Source organism: Hyperolius riggenbachi, chromosome 1, assembly GCF_040937935.1.
Source record: "Hyperolius riggenbachi isolate aHypRig1 chromosome 1, aHypRig1.pri, whole genome shotgun sequence".
NCBI classification, from domain to species: Eukaryota; Metazoa; Chordata; class Amphibia; order Anura; family Hyperoliidae; genus Hyperolius; species Hyperolius riggenbachi.
In genome coordinates this window covers 3157229-3176604 of record NC_090646.1, presented here as the reverse complement: position 1 = coordinate 3176604, position 19376 = coordinate 3157229, and the positions used below count along the sequence as shown (strand labels likewise).

At 48.8% G+C, this 19376-nt stretch overlaps 1 protein-coding gene across 1 annotated transcript in view; it reads right to left on the bottom strand.

Annotated features, from left to right (window-relative positions):
- The window catches only part of LOC137524709 (matrix metalloproteinase-21-like), a 181518-nt gene that overhangs the window by 132580 nt on the left and 29562 nt on the right, over nt 1-19376 (bottom strand). The gene's annotated exons all lie outside the window — the stretch shown is intronic.

The following is a 19376-nucleotide window of genomic DNA, read 5'->3' as shown; positions in this document are numbered from 1 at the left end:
CAGCTCATAGCCATCACATCAGATCTCTCCACCACAGCTCATATCCGTCCCATCAGAACTCTCCACCACAGCTCATATACTTCACATCAGATGTCTCCACCACAGCTCATTTCCTCACTAATCTCCAAAGCGCATCTCACTACCTGTGCCCTGGACCCCATTCCCTCTCATCTAATCCCCCAGCTTTCCTCCTACTTTAATCCCGCTCTAACAACTCTATTCAACCTTTCTATCTCCACTGGCACTTTTCCTTCCTTATTCAAACAAGCTATCATCACACCACTAATCAAAAAACCCTCTCTTGATCCAACTTCTCTATCCAACTACCGTCCTGTCTCTCTCCTCCCCTTTGCTTCTAAACTGCTGGAACGTCACATCCATTCAGAATTGTCTGCCTTTCTCTCTACCAATTCCTTACTTGACCCCTTTCAATCTGGATTCCGCACACACCATTCCACTGAAACTGCCCTCACGAAAGTTGCTAATGACCTACTGGTAGCTAAATCCAAAGGCCAGTTCTCCATTCTAATACTCCTTGACCTTTCCTCTGCCTTTGACACGGTTGATCATGCTCTGCTTCTGCAGACACTGTCATCTTTAGGAATCAAGGGACAAGCACATTCCTGGATCTCCTCTTATCTCTCTGGACGCTCTTTCACTGTCTCCTTCTCTAACACCAAGTCCTCTCCACACCCACTGTCTGTTGGTGTACCTCAAGGCTCTGTTCTTGGGCCACTTCTTTTCTCAATCTACACCCGTGGCCTGGGACAACTAATTAACTCTTTTGGCTTCCAGTATCACCTCTATGCGGATGACACCCAAATCTATCTCTCAGCTCCTGACCTGTCCTCACTACTATCCAGAGTCCCCGACTGTCTACGTGCCATTTCTGCATTCATGTCCTCCCGCTTCCTCAAACTCAACATGACTAAAACGGAAATTGTGATTTTTCCACCATTGCTATCTACACCCCCACCAATTGCAACCATAACGGTAGACAACACCCCAATAACCTCAACCACTAAGGCCCGCTGCTTGGGGGTTATACTTGACTCAGAGCTCTCCTTTAAACCTCACATTGCCTCATTAACCACCACCTGCTATTTCCAGCTCAAAAATATATTCCGTATCCGTCCCTTCCTCACACAAGAGGCCACCAAAATGCTTGTTCATGCCTTAATCATCTCCCGCCTAGACTACTGCAACACCCTGCTCTGTGGCCTACCAAAAAACAGGCTAGCTCCTCTCCAATCCCTTCTAAATGCAGCGGCCCGCCTCATTCACCTTTCCACACGCTCTTCTGATGCAGCCCCACTGTGCCATTCTCTCCACTGGTTACCCATTACCCAGAGGATCCAGTTCAAACTCCTGACTCTAACATACAAAGCCCTCCACGAGTTGTCTCCTCCATACATCTCCTCACTAATCTCAAGATATTGTCCCTCCCGCAACCTTCGCTCCTCCCAAGAAATTCTCCTGGCCTCTAAGCTGATCACCTCCTCTCATGCTCGCATCCAGGACTTTACACGAGCATCAGCCCTTATCTGGAACTCTCTTCCACAGCCTGTACGTCATGCTCCAAACCTGGACATCTTCAAACGCACTCTTAAAACACACCTTTTCAGACAAGCTTATAACATTCTATAGCCCTTTATTTACTTATTTGTCACAATGTAATCAGAGGCAAAGAATCACTGCCTCATCCATCCTCCACCCCCTTACCTAGTGTGTCCCCCACTACCCATTAGATTGTAAGCTCGCAAGGGCAGGGTCATTCTCCTAATGTTTACTGTTTTTGTAACAATATTTGTGCTGCTTGGAACTCTGCTGTATATTTGTTAGTTGTATCTATGTTCCCCTTGTCGTCTTATTGTGCTTTGTAAAGCGCTGCGGAATATGTTGGCGCTATATAAATAAAAAATAATAATAATAATAATAATAATAATAATATCCGTCACTTCAGATCTCTCCACCACAGCTCATATCCGTCACATCAGAACTCTCCACCACAGCTCATATACTTCACATCAGATGTCTCCACCACAACTCATATCCGTCACACCAGAACTCTCCACCACAGCTCATATACTTCACATCAGATGTCTCCACCACAGCTCATATCCGTCCCATCAGAACTCTCCACCACAGCTCATATACTTCACATCAGATGTCTCCACCACAGCTCATATCCGTCACATCAGAACTCTCCACCACAGCTCATATCCATCACATTAGATTTCTCCACCACAGCTCATATCCGTCACATCAGATCTCTCCACCACAGCTCATATCCCTCACATCAGAACTCTCCACCACAGCTCATATCCGTCACTTCAGATCTCTCCACCACAGCTCATATCCGTCACATCAGAACTCTCCACCACAGCTCATATCCCTCACATCAGAACTCTCCACCACAGCTCATATCCATCACATCAGAACTCTCCACCACAGCTCATATCCGTCACATCAGATGTCTCCACCACAGCTCATATCCCTCACATCAGATCTCTCCACCACAGCTCATATCCGTCACATCAGAACTCTCCATCACAGCTCATATCCCTCACATCAGATCTCTCCACCACAGCTCATATCCATCACATCAGATCTCTCCACCACAGCTCATATCCATCACATCAGAACTCTCCACCACAGCTCATATACTTCACATCAGATGTCTCCACCACAGCTCATATCCCTCACATCAGAACTCTCCACCACAGCTCATATCCGTCACATCAGATCTCTCCACCACAGCTCATACCTGTCACATCAGATCTCTCCACCACAGCTCATATCCGTCACATCAGATCTCTCCACCACAGCTCATATCCGTCACATCAGATCTCTCCACCACAGCTCATATCCGTCCCATCAGATCTCTCCACCACAGCTCATATCCATCACATCAGATGTCTCCACCACAGCTCATATCCATCACACCAGATCTCTCCACCACAGCTCATATCCGTCACATCAGATCTCTCCACCACAGCTCATATCCCTCACATCAGAACTCTCCACCACAGCTCATATCCATCACATCAGAACTCTCCACCACAGCTCATATCCGTCACATCAGAACTCTCCACCACAGCTCATATCCCTCACATCAGAACTCTCCACCACAGCTCATATCCATCACATCAGAACTCTCCACCACAGCTCATATCCGTCACATCAGATGTCTCCACCACAGCTCATATCCCTCACATCAGATCTCTCCACCACAGCTCATATCCGTCACATCAGAACTCTCCATCACAGCTCATATCCCTCACATCAGATCTCTCCACCACAGCTCATATCCATCACATCAGATCTCTCCACCACAGCTCATATCCATCACATCAGAACTCTCCACCACAGCTCATATACTTCACATCAGATGTCTCCACCACAGCTCATATCCCTCACATCAGAACTCTCCACCACAGCTCATATCCGTCACATCAGATCTCTCCACCACAGCTCATACCTGTCACATCAGATCTCTCCACCACAGCTCATATCCGTCACATCAGATCTCTCCACCACAGCTCATATCCGTCACATCAGATCTCTCCACCACAGCTCATATCCGTCCCATCAGATCTCTCCACCACAGCTCATATCCATCACATCAGATGTCTCCACCACAGCTCATATCCATCACATCAGATCTCTCCACCACAGCTCATATCCGTCACATCAGATCTCTCCACCACAGCTCATATCCCTCACATCAGAACTCTCCACCACAGCTCATATCCGTCACTTCAGATCTCTCCACCACAGCTCATATCCGTCACATCAGAACTCTCCACCACAGCTCATATCCATCACATCAGAACTCTCCACCACAGCTCATATCCGTCACATCAGATCTCTCCACCACAGCTCATATCCGTCACATCACATCTCTCCACCACAGCTCATATCCGTCACATCAGATCTCTCCACCACAGCTCATATCCATCACATCAGAACTCTCCACCACAGCTCATATCCGTCCCATCAGAACTCTCCACCACAGCTCATATACTTCACATCAGATGTCTCCACCACAGCTCATATCCGTCACACCAGAACTCTCCACCACAGCTCATATCCGTCACTTCAGATCTCTCCACCACAGCTCATATCCGTCACATCAGAACTCTCCACCACAGCTCATATCCATCACATCAGAACTCTCCACCACAGCTCATATCCGTCACATCAGATCTCTCCACCACAGCTCATATCCGTCACATCAGATCTCTCCACCACAGCTCATATCCGTCACATCAGATCTCTCCACCACAGCTCATATCCCTCACATCAGATCTCTCCACCACAGCTCATATCCGTCCCATCAGAACTCTCCACCACAGCTCATATCCGTCACATCAGATCTCTCCACCACAGCTCACATCCGTCCCATCAGAACTCTCCAACACAGCTCATATCCATCACATCAGATGTCTCCACCACAGCTCATATCCATCACATCAGATCTCTCCACCACAGCTCATAGCCGTCACATCAGATCTCTCCACCACAGCTCATATACTTCACATCAGAACTCTCCACCACAGCTCATATCCGTCACTTCAGATCTCTCCACCACAGCTCATAGCCATCACATCAGATCTCTCCACCACAGCTCATATCCGTCACATCAGAACTCTCCACCACAGCTCATACCCATCACATCAGAACTCTCCACCACAGCTCATATCCGTCACATCAGAACTCTCCACCACAGCTCATATCCATCACATCAGATCTCTCCACCACAGCTCATATCCGTCACACCAGAACTCTCCACCACAGCTCATATCCATCACATCAGATCTCTCCACCACAGCTCATATCCATCACATCAGATCTCTCCACTACAGCTCATATCCGTCAAATCAGATCTCTCCACCACAGCTCATATCCGTCACATCAGATCTCTCCACCACAGCTCATATCCGTCACATCAGATTTCTCCACCACAGCTCATATCCGTCACATCAGATCTCTCCACCACAGCTCATATCCATCACATCAGATCTCTCCACCATAGTGTTGGGCGAACAGTGTTCGCCACTGTTCGGGTTCTGCAGAACATCACCCTGTTCGGGTGATGTTCGAGTTCGGCCGAACACCTGATGGTGTTCGGCCAAACCGTTCGGCCACATGGCCGAACTAAGAGCGCATGGCCGAACGTTCCCCGAACGTCCGGCTAGCGCTGTGATTGGCCGAACGGGTCACGTGGTTCGGACCCGAACGCGCTCTGATTGGCCGAACTGTCACGTGGTTCGGGTAAATAAATACCCGAACCACGTCATATCTCCGCCATTTGTCTGTGGGTTTAGCTTTGGGTAGGCAGGCAGGGTAGTTCGCGCTCCAGCCACGCTAGCCAGGGTCCCCCCCAGTCATTGTGTGTCACTGCTGGGAACAGTAGTACACCGCTCGTTCAGCCACACTATATAGCATTCTGTGTACTGTTCTGTGTCTGCTGGGAATAGTGGTACACCGCTCGTTCAGCCACACTATATAGCATTCTGTGTACTGTTCTGTGTCTGCTGGGAATAGTGGTACACCGCTCGTTCAGCCACACTATATAGCATTCTGTGTACTGTTCTGTGTCTGCTGGGAACAGTAGTACACCGCTCGTTCAGCCACACTATATAGCATTCTGTGTACTGTTCTGTGTCTGCTGGGAATAGTGGTACACCGCTCGTTCAGCCACACTATATAGCATTCTGTGTACTGTTCTGTGTCTGCTGGGAATAGTGGTACACCGCTCGTTCAGCCACACTATATAGCATTCTGTGTACTGTTCTGTGTCTGCTGGGAACAGTAGTACACCGCTCGTTCAGCCACACTATATAGCATTCTGTGTACTGTTCTGTGTCTGCTGGGAATAGTGGTACACCGCTCGTTCAGCCACACTATATAGCATTCTGTGTACTGTTCTGTGTCTGCTGGGAATAGTGGTACACCGCTCGTTCAGCCACACTATATAGCATTCTGTGTACTGTTCTGTGTCTGCTGGGAACAGTAGTACACCGCTCGTTCAGCCACACTATATAGCATTCTGTGTACTGTTCTGTGTCTGCTGGGAACAGTAGTACACCGCTCGTTCAGCCACACTATATAGCATTCTGTGTACTGTTCTGTGTCTGCTGGGAACAGTAGTACACCGCTCGTTCAGCCACACTATATAGCATTCTGTTCACTGTTCTGTGTCTGCTGGGAATAGTGGTACACCGCTCGCTCAGCCACACTATATAGCATTCTGTTTACTGTTCTGTGTCTGCTGGGAATAGTGGTACACCGCTCGCTCAGCCACACTATATAGCATTCTGTTTACTGTTCTGTGTCTGCTGGGAATAGTAGTACACCGCTCGCTCAGCCACACTATATAGCATTCTGTTTACTGCCACTCTGTGTACCTCGCTCAGCCACATTATATAGCATTCTGTTCACTGTTCTGTGTCTGCTGGGAATAGTGGTACACCGCTCGCTCAGCCACACTATATAGCATTCTGTTCACTGTTCTGTGTCTGCTGGGAATAGTGGTACACCGCTCGCTCAGCCACACTATATAGCATTCTGTTTACTGTTCTGTGTCTGCTGGGAATAGTAGTACACCGCTCGCTCAGCCACACTATATAGCATTCTGTTTACTGCCACTCTGTGTACCTCGCTCAGCCACATTATATAGCATTAGCATTCTGTTCACTGTTCTGTGTCTGCTGGGAATAGTGGTACACCGCTCGCTCAGCCACACTATATAGCATTCTGTTTACTGTTCTGTGTCTGCTGGGAATAGTGGTACACCGCTCGCTCAGCCACACTATATAGCATTCTGTTTACTGCCACTCTGTGTACCTCGCTCAGCCACATTATATAGCATTCTGTTTACTGCCACTGTGTACCTCGCTCAGCCACGCTATATATATAGCATTGTTTACTGCCACTGTGTGTACACGGCTCAGCCAGACTATATAGCATTGTGTGTACTGCCACTGTGTGTACACGGCTCAGCCAGACTATATAGCATTGTGTGTACTGCCACTGTGTGTACACCGCTCAGCCAGACTATATAGCATTGTTTACTGCCACTCTGTGTACACGGCTCAGCCAGACTATATAGCATTGTGTGTACTGCCACTGTGTGTACACCGCTCAGCCAGACTATATAGCATTGTGTGTACTGCCACTGTGTGTACACCGCTCAGCCAGACTATATAGCATTGTTCACTGCCACTCTGTGTACATGGCTCAGCCAGACTATATAGCATTGTTCACTGCCACTGTGTGTACACCGCTCAGCCAGACTATATAGCATTGTTCACTGCCACTCTGTGTACATGGCTCAGCCAGACTATATAGCATTGTTCACTGCCACTCTGTGTACATGGCTCAGCCAGACTATATAGCATTGTTCACTGCCACTCTGTGTACATGGCTCAGCCAGACTATATAGCATTGTTTACTGCCACTGTGTGTACACCGCTCAGCCAGACTATATAGCATTGTTTACTGCCACTCTGTGTACACCGCTCAGCCAGACTATATAGCATTGTTCACTGCCACTCTGTGTACACGGCTCAGCCACACTATATAGCATTGCGTACTCTGCCAGTCAATGTGTATATTGCTGGGATCAGTAATACTCCACTCACCGTCAACCACTATATGAGCTCACCATGAGTTCCTCAGAGACCTCCGCTGTGAGCAGCACTCCCAACAACAGCAACAGCCAACGCCCCACGCAAGCTATAACATCCACCCCAGCAGCCAGTGGTCAGCAGCAGCCCTCCCCGGAGGAGAACGTTGTGTCCATCGGTCCGGCGCCAGAGCGATTAATGAGGGCTGCCATTGAGGAGATGATGGGGCCTGATGTGGAGGAGGAGGTCGGGCTCAGGCCAGCATCCCAAGTTAATGTTGAGGACGATGAGGGGTCTGTGTCTGGGGATGTTGGGGTGGCAGAGGTGGTGGGTGGGTCAGACTCAGGAGAAGAGTTGTATGATGAGGATGATGATCGGGACCATCTGTATGTGCCTCAGAGTCCGACCCCGGAAAACATGTTGTATCGTGTGTTTAGGTACTAAAATCTGCGTTCCCAGTAGTGTTGGGCGAACAGTGTTCGCCACTGTTCGGGTTCTGCAGAACATCACCCCGTTCGGGGTGACTATATAGCAGACTATATAGCATTGTGTTTACTGCCACTCTGTGTACACGGCTCAGCCACACTATATAGCATTGTGTTTACTGCCACTCTGTGTACACGGCTCAGCCACACTATATAGCATTGTGTTTACTGCCACTCTGTGTCTGCTGGGAACAGTAGTACACCGCTCACCCGCCACTGTACAGCATTGTGCTCTGTGTCGCTGCTGGCAATAGTGGTACACCGCTCACCCACCACTGTATAGCATTTCTGTACTGCCACTGTACTGCTGCCAGTCAGCGTGTACTGTAAGGATAAGTGAAATGAGGAAGAAATCCGGTGAAAGAGGGAGGGGCAAGGGAAGAGGTGTTTCCCCTGACGGTTCACGTACAGGCCACAGGGGAGCACCCAAGAAAACCCACTCAATACCGCCCATGTTGTCCAGGACAACAACCCTCACAGATCCAAAAGAACAGGACCAGATAATTACTTGGATGACCTCTCAAGCGTCCAGCAGTGGGTTAAGCAGCACCAGCACATCACGCACGAGGTCCGAGTCCTCAGCCAGTTACAAGGAGCCAGTGGGCACAAAGATGACACAACCGGCAGCGACACCACGCACACAACTGCCAGATAACCAGACGACGTTGGAGTGAGCTGCGCAGAGGTTGTTCTGGGGAGCTCTACTCCACGGCGGCGGCCCCCCACAATGACATATGACGAGTTTGAGGAGATGGAAGAGGAGGGTATGGACAATGTGGACATAGACCCAGATTTTGTTTGTGAACGAGAACATCGCCGTCGTAGCAGCAGCACAGATGAGTCTGTTGAAGAACCCACTGCTGCACGAGTTCGCCTTGTGCCACAAGGTAGGCGGCGCGCAATTTCAGGCACCACAAGCGTGGAAGTTCAAGTGAGAGGCAAAAGAGGCGCAAACAGAAATCGCCAGCAAGGCAGGTGCTCCAAAGTCTGGGTTTTCTTTGAAGACTGCACTGAGGATGTTACCATGGCGATTTGCAAGGTGTGCAAGACCCGCCTGAGCAGGGGGAAAAGTATTAACAACCTCTCCACCACCAGCATGAGCCGCCACATGCTATCCAAACATCCCACTCTGTGGGCAAACGCGGAAGGACAGGGTACCACCAGCAACACTGCCTCCCTTGGGTTCACCAGACTCACCACCAGACCCGCCTCAGCAGCAGCAGTAGCCCAGCCATTGCGTGGTTCAAAACATTCAAAAAAATCAGATGACGCTGACACTGTCACTTTCCAGAGTAGTGCTCTTGAGGTCTCCCAGTGTTCATCAAACACAACAACCAACAGCCCTTCGGTGTGCAGCCCTACGGTTCAGTTGTCTGTCTCGGAGATGTTTGAGCGCAAGAGGAAATTGCCAGCAAATGACCCCCGGGCCGTGGCAGTGACAGCCAGCATAGCCAAGCTTCTGGCCTGCGAAATGCTGCCATATCGAGTGGTGGAGACAAACAGCTTCAAGGGCATGATGTCAGTGACCATCCCACGTTACGTGGTTCCCAGCCGCTCCCACTTTGCGCGCTCTGCAGTGCCTGAGTTGCATGAGCACGTGGTCAGCAAAATAACCCGAAGCTTGAAGAATGCCGTTGCCTGCAAGGTTCACCTCACCACTGACACCTGGACGAGTGCGTTCGGCCAGGGTCGATACATCTCCCTTACCGCGCACTGGGTGAACCTTGTGGAGCCTGGCAGCGATTCCTCACCTGCTACGGCGCGGGTGTTGCCCACGCCGCAAACACCTGCACCGCCGTCCCTCCCACTGGATAACAGCAGCACCTACCTCTCTGACTCCTTCTCCTCCAACGCATCTCAAAGCTGTACCTCATCCGGAAACGCGAACCCAGCACCAGCAGCAGTAGGATCGTGGAAGCAGTGCAGCACAGCTGTTGGCATGCGTCAGCAAGCGTTGCTGAAGCTGATCTGCCTTGGGGATAAGCAGCACACAGGGGAGGAAATTTGGAGGGGAATAAAGGAACAGATGGATTTGTGGCTGGCACCGCTGGACCTGAAACCGGCCATGGTTGTGTGTGATAATGGGAGTAATCTCATTCGCGCTTTAAGGTTGGCTAAGCTGACACATGACGAAGAAGAGGAGGAGGAACAGCTGGAGTTGGAGCAGGAATTTCCTGCCACCACTGACGAGGGCCAGAGCGGTGCACGTTGGACTTCCACAATTCAGCGCGAATGGTCAGCAGAAGCAGACCAGGAAGAAGGTGACGACTATGATGCATCACAACAACTATCACAACGCTCACAAGAGGATGATGAGGATTCTGGTAGGACTCTGGCACACATGGCTCAATTCATGCTAGACTGCATTGAACGCGACCCACGCATTGTGCGCATTCGGGACAACACCAATTACTGGGTTTATATACCCTTCTGGATCCACGGTACAAACACAATGTTCCAAAACTGCTTGAAGAAAGAGTCAGACAGGTCAAAATGGAAGAATACCAGCAGGCCCTTGTGGAGACTTTAGAGAGGAGATTGACATCCTCCCCCTCCTCTAGCCAGTTGTACGCCGACAGATTGACTTCCGCAAACCCAGGCCGACCAGGAGGGCAGCAAACAACACAAGCCGCAGCTAGTGCCCAAAAGGGAATGGTATGGGCAGTGTCCTTGGAGTGGGAAAATTTTCTGACACCCATGCAGCAGCAGCCCACTGAACAGCAAGCGTGCAGATCCACCTCCAACACCGATCGCCTGGAGAAGATGGTCAAGGACTACATGTCAGATGGCGTAGCTGTGTCTAACAATCCATCTGCACCCTTCAACTATTGGGTATCGAAGCTAGACACCTGGCACGAACTGGCAATGTACGCAATAGAGGTGCTGGCTTGCCCGGCAGCCAGCGTTATGTCGGAACGCTGTTTCAGTGCTGCCTGAGGCATCGTCACAGATTGGCGTATCCGCCTCTCCACAGAAAATGCAGACCGTCTGACTCAAATTAAAATGAATCAATCCTGGATTGGAAACGACTACGCAACACTCCAGGACCCCAACCAAGTAACATGACCAATGAACATCTGGGATGGTGTAGCGTTTCCGGTCCCTGTTTATTGAACCTCTCATCTGTATTACATTTATGACTGCATGGCGGTACAAAGCATGCTATCCGCACGCTTCTTGCCCTCATGCAAGGCCTGGGTTGTTGTGTCTCACAAAGCGTGGCCTTCTCCTCCTGCGCCTCCTCCTGTTCCATCACGTCTGCTGCTGCTGCTGCTGCTGCTGGGTTAGCGTTGCCGGTCCCTGTTTATGGAACCTCTTATCTTTATTACATTTATGACTGCATGGCGGTACAAAGCATGCTATCCGCACGCTTCTTGCCCTCATGCAAGGCCTGGGTTGTTGTGTCTCACAAAGCGTGGCCTTCTCCTCCTGCGCCTCCTCCTGTTCCATCACGTCTGCTGCTGCTGCTGCTGCTGCTGGGTTAGCGTTGCCGGTCCCTGTTTATGGAACCTCTTATCTTTATTACATTTATGACTGCATGGCGGTACAAAGCATGCTATCCGCACGCTTCTTGCCCTCATGCAAGGCCTGGGTTGTTGTGTCTCACAAAGCGTGGCCTTCTCCTCCTGCGCCTCCTCCTGTTCCATCACGTCTGCTGCTGCTGCTGCTGCTGCTGCTGGGTTAGCGTTGCCGGTCCCTGTTTATGGAACCTCTTATCTTTATTACATTTATGACTGCATGGCGGTACAAAGCATGCTATCCGCACGCTTCTTGCCCTCATGCAAGGCCTGGGTTGTTGTGTCTCACAAAGCGTGGCCTTCTCCTCCTGCGCCTCCTCCTGTTCCATCACGTCTGCTGCTGCTTCTGCTGCTGGGTTAGCGTTGCCGGTCCCTGTTTATGGAACCTCTTATCTTTATTACATTTATGACTGCATGGCGGTACAAAGCATGCTATCCGCACGCTTCTTGCCCTCATGCAAGGCCTGGGTTGTTGTGTCTCACAAAGCGTGGCCTTCTCCTTCTGCGCCTCCTCCTGTTCCATCACGTCTGCTGCTGCTGCTGCTGCTGCTGGGTTAGCGTTGCCGGTCCCTGTTTATGGAACCTCTTATCTTTATTACATTTATGACTGCATGGCGGTACAAAGCATGCTATCCGCACGCTTCTTGCCCTCATGCAAGGCCTGGGTTGTTGTGTCTCACAAAGCGTGGCCTTCTCCTCCTGCGCCTCCTCCTGTTCCATCACGTCTGCTGCTGCTTCTGCTGCTGGGTTAGCGTTGCCGGTCCCTGTTTATGGAACCTCTTATCTTTATTACATTTATGACTGCATGGCGGTACAAAGCATGCTATCCGCACGCTTCTTGCCCTCATGCAAGGCCGGGGTTGTTGTGTCTCACAAAGCGTGGCCTTCTCCTCCTGCGCCTCCTCCTGTTCCATCACGTGTGCTGCTGCTGGGTTAGCGTTACCGGTCCCTTTTCCTGGAACCTCTTATATGTATTACATTTATGACTGCATGCCGACAAAAAACATGTTACCTGTGCAAAGAAAACAGACATTTCCCGCATTTAAAAGACAGTTTTCCCTTTGAAACTTTAAAATCGATTTTCTCAAAAACTATAAGCTCTTTTTGCTAATTTTTTTTTTCCTCTTGTACCCACTCCCAAGGTGCACATACCCTGTAAATTTGGGGTATGTAGCATGTAAGGAGGCTTTACAAACCACAAAAGTTCGGGTCCCCATTGACTTCCATTATGTTCGGAGTTCGGGTCGAACACCCGAACATCGCGGCCATGTTCGGCCTGTTCGGCCCGAACCCGAACATCTAGATGTTCGCCCAACACTACTCCACCACAGCTCATACCCATCACATCAGAGCTCTCCCCCACAGCTCATAGCCATCAGATCAGAACTCTCCATCACAGCTCATATCCATCACATCAGATCTCTCCACCACAGCTCATATCCGTCACATCAGATCTCTCCACCACAGCTCATATCCGTCACATCAGAACTCTCCACCACAGCTCATATCCATCACATCAGATCTCTCCACCACAGCTCATATCCGTCACACCAGAACTCTCCACCACAGCTCATATCCGTCACATCAGATCTCTCCACCACAGCTCATATCCATCACATCAGATCTCTCCACCACAGCTCATATCCGTCACATCAGATCTCTCCACCACAGCTCATATCCGTCACATCAGATCTCTCCACCACAGCTCATATCCGTCACATCAGATCTCTCCACCACAGCTCATATCCGTCACATCAGATCTCTCCACCACAGCTCATATCCATCACATCAGATCTCTCCACCACAGCTCATACCCATCACATCAGAGCTCTCCCCCACAGCTTATAGCCATCAGATCAGAACTCTCCATCACAGCTCATATCCATCACATCAGATCTCTCCACCACAGCTCATATCCATCACATCAGATCTCTCCACCACAGCTCATATCCATCACATCAGATCTCTCCACCACAGCTCATATCCGTCACATCAGATCTCTCCACCACAGCTCATATCCGTCACATCAGAACTCTCCACCACAGCTCATATCCATCACATCAGAACTCTCCACCACAGCTCATATCCGTCACATCAGATCTCTCCACCACAGCTCATATCCGTCACATCAGATCTCTCCACCACAGCTCATACCCATCACATCAGATCTCTCCAACACAGCTCATATCCATCACATCAGAACTCTCCACCACAGCTCATACCCATCACATCAGATCTCTCCACCACAGCTCATACCCATCACACCAGATCTCTCCACCACAGCTCATACCCATCACATCAGAGCTCTCCCCCACAGCTCATAGCCATCAGATCAGAACTCTCCATCACAGCTCATATCCATCACATCAGATCTCTCCACCACAGCTCATATCCATCACATCAGATCTCTCCACCACAGCTCATATCCATCACATCAGATCTCTCCACCACAGCTCATATCCGTCACATCAGAACTCTCCACCACAGCTCATATCCCTCACATCAGAACTCTCCACCACAGCTCATATCCGTCACATCAGATCTCTCCACCACAGCTCATATTCATCACATCAGATCTCTCCACCACAGCTCATATCCATCACATCAGAACTCTCCACCACAGCTCATATCCGTCACATCAGATCTCTCCACCACAGCTCATATCCGTCACATCAGATCTCTCCACCACAGCTCATATTCATCACATCAGATCTCTCCACCACAGCTCATATCCATCACATCAGAACTCTCCACCACAGCTCATATCCGTCACATCAGATCTCTCCACCACAGCTCATACCCATCACATCAGATCTCTCCACCACAGCTCATACCCATCACATCAGATATTTCCACCACAGCTCATACCTTTCACATCAGAACTCTCCACCACAGCTCATATCCATCACATCAGATATTTCCACCACACAGGGGCGTAGCAATAGGGGTTGCAGAGGTAGCGACCGCATCGGGCCCTTGGGCCATAGGGGCCCCGAAAGAGCCTCCCTCAACTACAATTTTAGCTCTCTATTGGTCCTGTGCTCATAATAATCACTTCTATAGATACTTTAAATGATGATAATCATTAACAAACTGCTCCCCATCCCCTTCTTGCGCCTCTGACACTGTAGTTGCCATTGGCAGGTTTTGGTGCGCCGTATCAATTGTTATGTATAGAATGCTTGGGGGCCCCATTGTAAAACTTGCATCGGGGCCCACGCCTAATTAGCTACGCCACTGCCACCACAGCTCATACCTGTCACATCAGAACTCTCCACCACAGCTCATATCCCTCACATCAGATCTCTCCACCACAGCTCATACCTGTCACATCAGAACTCTCCCCCACAGCTAATATCCATCACATCAGATCTCTCCACCACAGCTCACATCCGTCACATCAGAACTCTCCACCACAGTTCATATCCGTCACATCAGATCTCTCCACCACAGCTCATATCCGTCACATCAGATCTCTCCACCACAGCTCATAACCATCACATCAGATCTCTCCACCACAGCTCATATCCCTCACATCAGATCTCTCCACCACAGCTCATATCCCTCACATCAGATCTCTCCACCACAGCTCATAACCATCACATCAGATCTCTCCACCACAGCTCATATCCATCACATCAGATCTCTCCACCACAGCTCATAACCATCACATCAGATCTCTCCACCACAGCTCATATCCCTCACATCAGATCTCTCCACCACAGCTCATATCCATCACATCAGATCTCTCCACCACAGCTCATAACCATCACATCAGATCTCTCCACCACAGCTCATATCCATCACATCAGATCTCTCCACCACAGCTCATACCCATCACATCAGATCTCCCCACCACAGTTCATATCGTCACATCAGATCTCTCCACCACAGCTCATATCCGTCACATCAGATCTCTCCACCACAGCTCATATCCATCACATCAGATCTCTCCACCACAGCTCATAACCATCACATCAGATCTCTCCACCACAGCTCATATCCATCACATCAGATCTCTCCACCACAGCTCATAGCCATCACATTAGATCTCTCCACCACAGCTCATATCCTGGGCCGTGCAGAGGGTCCTTAAAGAGACTCTGTAACATTAAAAAGATCCCCTGGGGGGTACTCACCTCGGGTGGGGGAAGCCTCCGGATCCTAATGAGGCTTCCCACGCCGTCCTCTGTCCCACGGGGGTCTCGCCGCAGCCCTCCGAACAGCCGGCGACTGTGCCGACTGTCATTTCAATATTTACCTTTGCTGGCTCCAGCGGGGGCGCTGTGGCGGCTTTCCTCTCCGAACTACACGGAAATACCCGATCTCATTCGGGTCCGCTCTACTGCGCAGGCGCCGGAAAGTTGCGCCTGCGCAGTAGAGCAGACCCGACGGCGATCGGGTATTTCCGTGTAGTTCGGAGCCGACAGCCGTCAGAGCGCCTGCGCAGGAGCCAGGAAGGTAAATAATGACGTCACCGCTGCCCGGACTCCACGGAGGGCTGCAGCGAGACCCCTGACGGATGGAGGACGGCGTGGGAAGCCTCATTAGGATCCGGAGGCTTCCCCCACCCGAGGTGAGTACCCCCCAGGGGATCTTTTTATGTTACAGATCCTCTTTAAGTGGGGGGTGCTCAAATTTAAAAAAGGAGCCTGGCAATGCCTTCCTCCGCATGCCCCCCCCCCCCCTTCCTCGTTTCTGGCTAGGGGGGTATTGATTGTCATGCTGCTGAATGCAGATGATGGGTGCCATGTGGGTTCTGGGTGTAAGTACTGAGTGTCATGTGGGTTCTGGCTATGGTTGGGTATCGAGTGTCATGCGGGTGTTGATTGCAAGAACTTAGTGCCATGTAAGATCTGGGTGCATGTACTGGATGTCATGTGGGTGCTGGGTGCAGGCACCGGGTGTGACATGGGTGCGAATACTTGGCGCCATGCCTTTACTGGGTGCTGGCTATGGGTAGGCTTTGGGCATCACATGGGTTTTGAATGCAGGTACTTTGGGTGCGGGTACGGGTTAAGTGGATACTTGGTGCAGATAGTGGGTGCCATGTGGAAGCTATGTGCAGGTGTGCGTTCTAGGTGCAATTTTAGGCCTGGGTGCAGATACTTGGGCCCATATGCAATTAATTTTTTCACCTGAGTTATCTCCTAGGAGATAATTTTCATCTTCTCTGTAAACTGGATTTTCAGCATTTTACCATTGAAAAAGTACCCAAAAGTTGGTGAAAAAGTACCATCAAATTTATTTTGAGTAATTTCTTGCTTGCTGGTGATTTCAAAGGCACTTTATGACAAGTTGTAAAAATATCACCTTGGAGAAAACTCAAGAGGAGATGTGAATTGCATATGGCGCCAGGTGTCATGTGAGTGTGAGATCTGGGTGCCAGCTATGAGGGGAAGGGGGGGGCTGATGGGAAATGTAGAGGTCAGTGTGGGTGCAGCAGGAAGGGGCAGGGCCATGCAGAGGATCCTCAAGGGTGTGGTGCACAAAAATATCTCTCTCTCTCCCTCTCCATATCATGCAGTAGGGAATTGCAGATTTTCAAAACAGCTTATATACCATAGCTGGGATTTGAACCCAGAACCTAGTGTGTAGTAGGTATGTGTCTTAACCTCTAGACCATGACCCACACTACATGCTAAAGCTGGCGGTAGAATAAACCATACTTCCATTATGATCAATTCGATAGAAAAAGTAGCATGATTAAGGATTTGTACTTTTTGAAAAGCATGCTTATATACCATAGCTGGGATTTGAACCAAGGACCTAGTGTGTAGTAGGTATGTGTCTTAACCTCTAGACCATGACCCACACTACATGCTAAAGCTGGCGGTAGAATAAACCATACTTCCATTATGATCAATTCAATAGAAAAAGTAGCATGATTAAGGATTTGTACTTTTTGAAAAGCATGCTTATATACCATAGCTGGGATTTGAACCAAGGACCTAGTGTGTAGTAGGTATGTGTCTTAACCTCTAGACCATGACCCACACTACATGCTAAAGCTGGCGGTAGAATAAACCATACTTCCATTATGATCAATTCGATAGAAAAAGTAGCATGATTAAGGATTTGTACTTTTTGAAAAGCATGCTTATATACCATAGCTGGGATTTGAACCAAAGACCTAGTGTATAGTAGGTATGTGTCTTAACCTCTAGACCATGACCCACACTACATGCTAAAGCTGGCGGTAGCATAAACCATACTTCCATTATGATCAATTCGATAGAAAAAGTAGCATGATTAAGGATTTGTACTTTTTGAAAAGCATGCTTATATACCATAGCTGGGATTTGAGGATTTGTTTTAATGGCTGATATACCGTATGTATGGGGGATGTTGGTGTAGATGCCAACAATTATATACATTTTGACAGTTTCCATCACCGCCCCTGGACCACTAACACACCCTACAGCCAATTCAGAAGGATCTATAGAAATTGCACGGATATCAAAGATTATAACACACAATCAGACATTCTTACGAATAAATTTCGAGCACGAAAATACCCAAAAAAGCTTATCAAGGATGCCAAATTCAAAGCTAATATTCCAAAAACGACCCATACCCAACCAATTAATAGCACTGAGACCACCACCACCACAGACTGCCCCAGATTCATTACGCAATTCAGTGCACAGCACCCCCTAATCCGATCAATTTTGAAAAATAGATGGGAAATCTTACTACAGGATCCATATCTTCGCCCTATCATTCCCCAAACTCCAGCCATAACCTTCAGACGCGCACCCAATCTACGCAACCTTCTTGCACCAAGTCGATTCAAAAAACGGAATCCCACTATACGATCACAATCTCAAGATACACCAGGATGTTTTCCATGCAATAATGCCAGATGTAAGGCCTGCCCTTTTATACAATCCGCTACCTCTTTCTGCTCCTACACCACCAAACAAAATTATCCCATAAAGAATTATATTACGTGTACCTCCAGGTACATCATCTATATCATCACCTGTCCATGCCATCTCCAGTACGTGGGTCGTACCACCCAACCAGCACGCAGTAGAGTGGGACAACATAAGAGAAATATCCAAAAATACTTTCCCTTGCACAGCGTATCAAGACACTTTGGCACCCACCACCACAGCGACCCCACCCTGTTTCACATCACCTTTGTAGAATCCATCAATCAACAACAACATGATGCTTTTGAGAAGTTAAAAGCGAGAGAAATGTATTGGATCCAAATATTGAGGACCCTCGTTCCCGAGGGCCTCAATGAACAGCTGTTAAAAATTCACTAAACAGATCAAACAATATTCATTTTAAACCAGTCGCCTCTTTTATCATTCTTGCGGTTTTTATATTATATATGGTACAGGATATTTTTACTTTGATATATGTTTCTACTTTGATACATGTCTTTTGAGCTCCATTCTTTATAATTTCATGATTATTATGTCCAATGCTCACAACTCTGTGAGCACTACAGGCTATATTTGTACCTTATAACATTTTATTTGTTTTAATTTTTTCTATTTACATAGACTGTACCGCTTTTATCTTGTCTTTTACCTTGCTTCTTATAGAAGTCCATCTGATATTACAAATGTACACACAAATTAGCAATTACAGATCCTAGAGATCCTAGTGACAATATTGATGTTCATATTCATACAGGTAACTTTGCACATAAGAAAAATAATTTGCTTAACCAGAATAATGCAATATGACCACTGGGTGGCAGCAAACTACCTATGTGAATG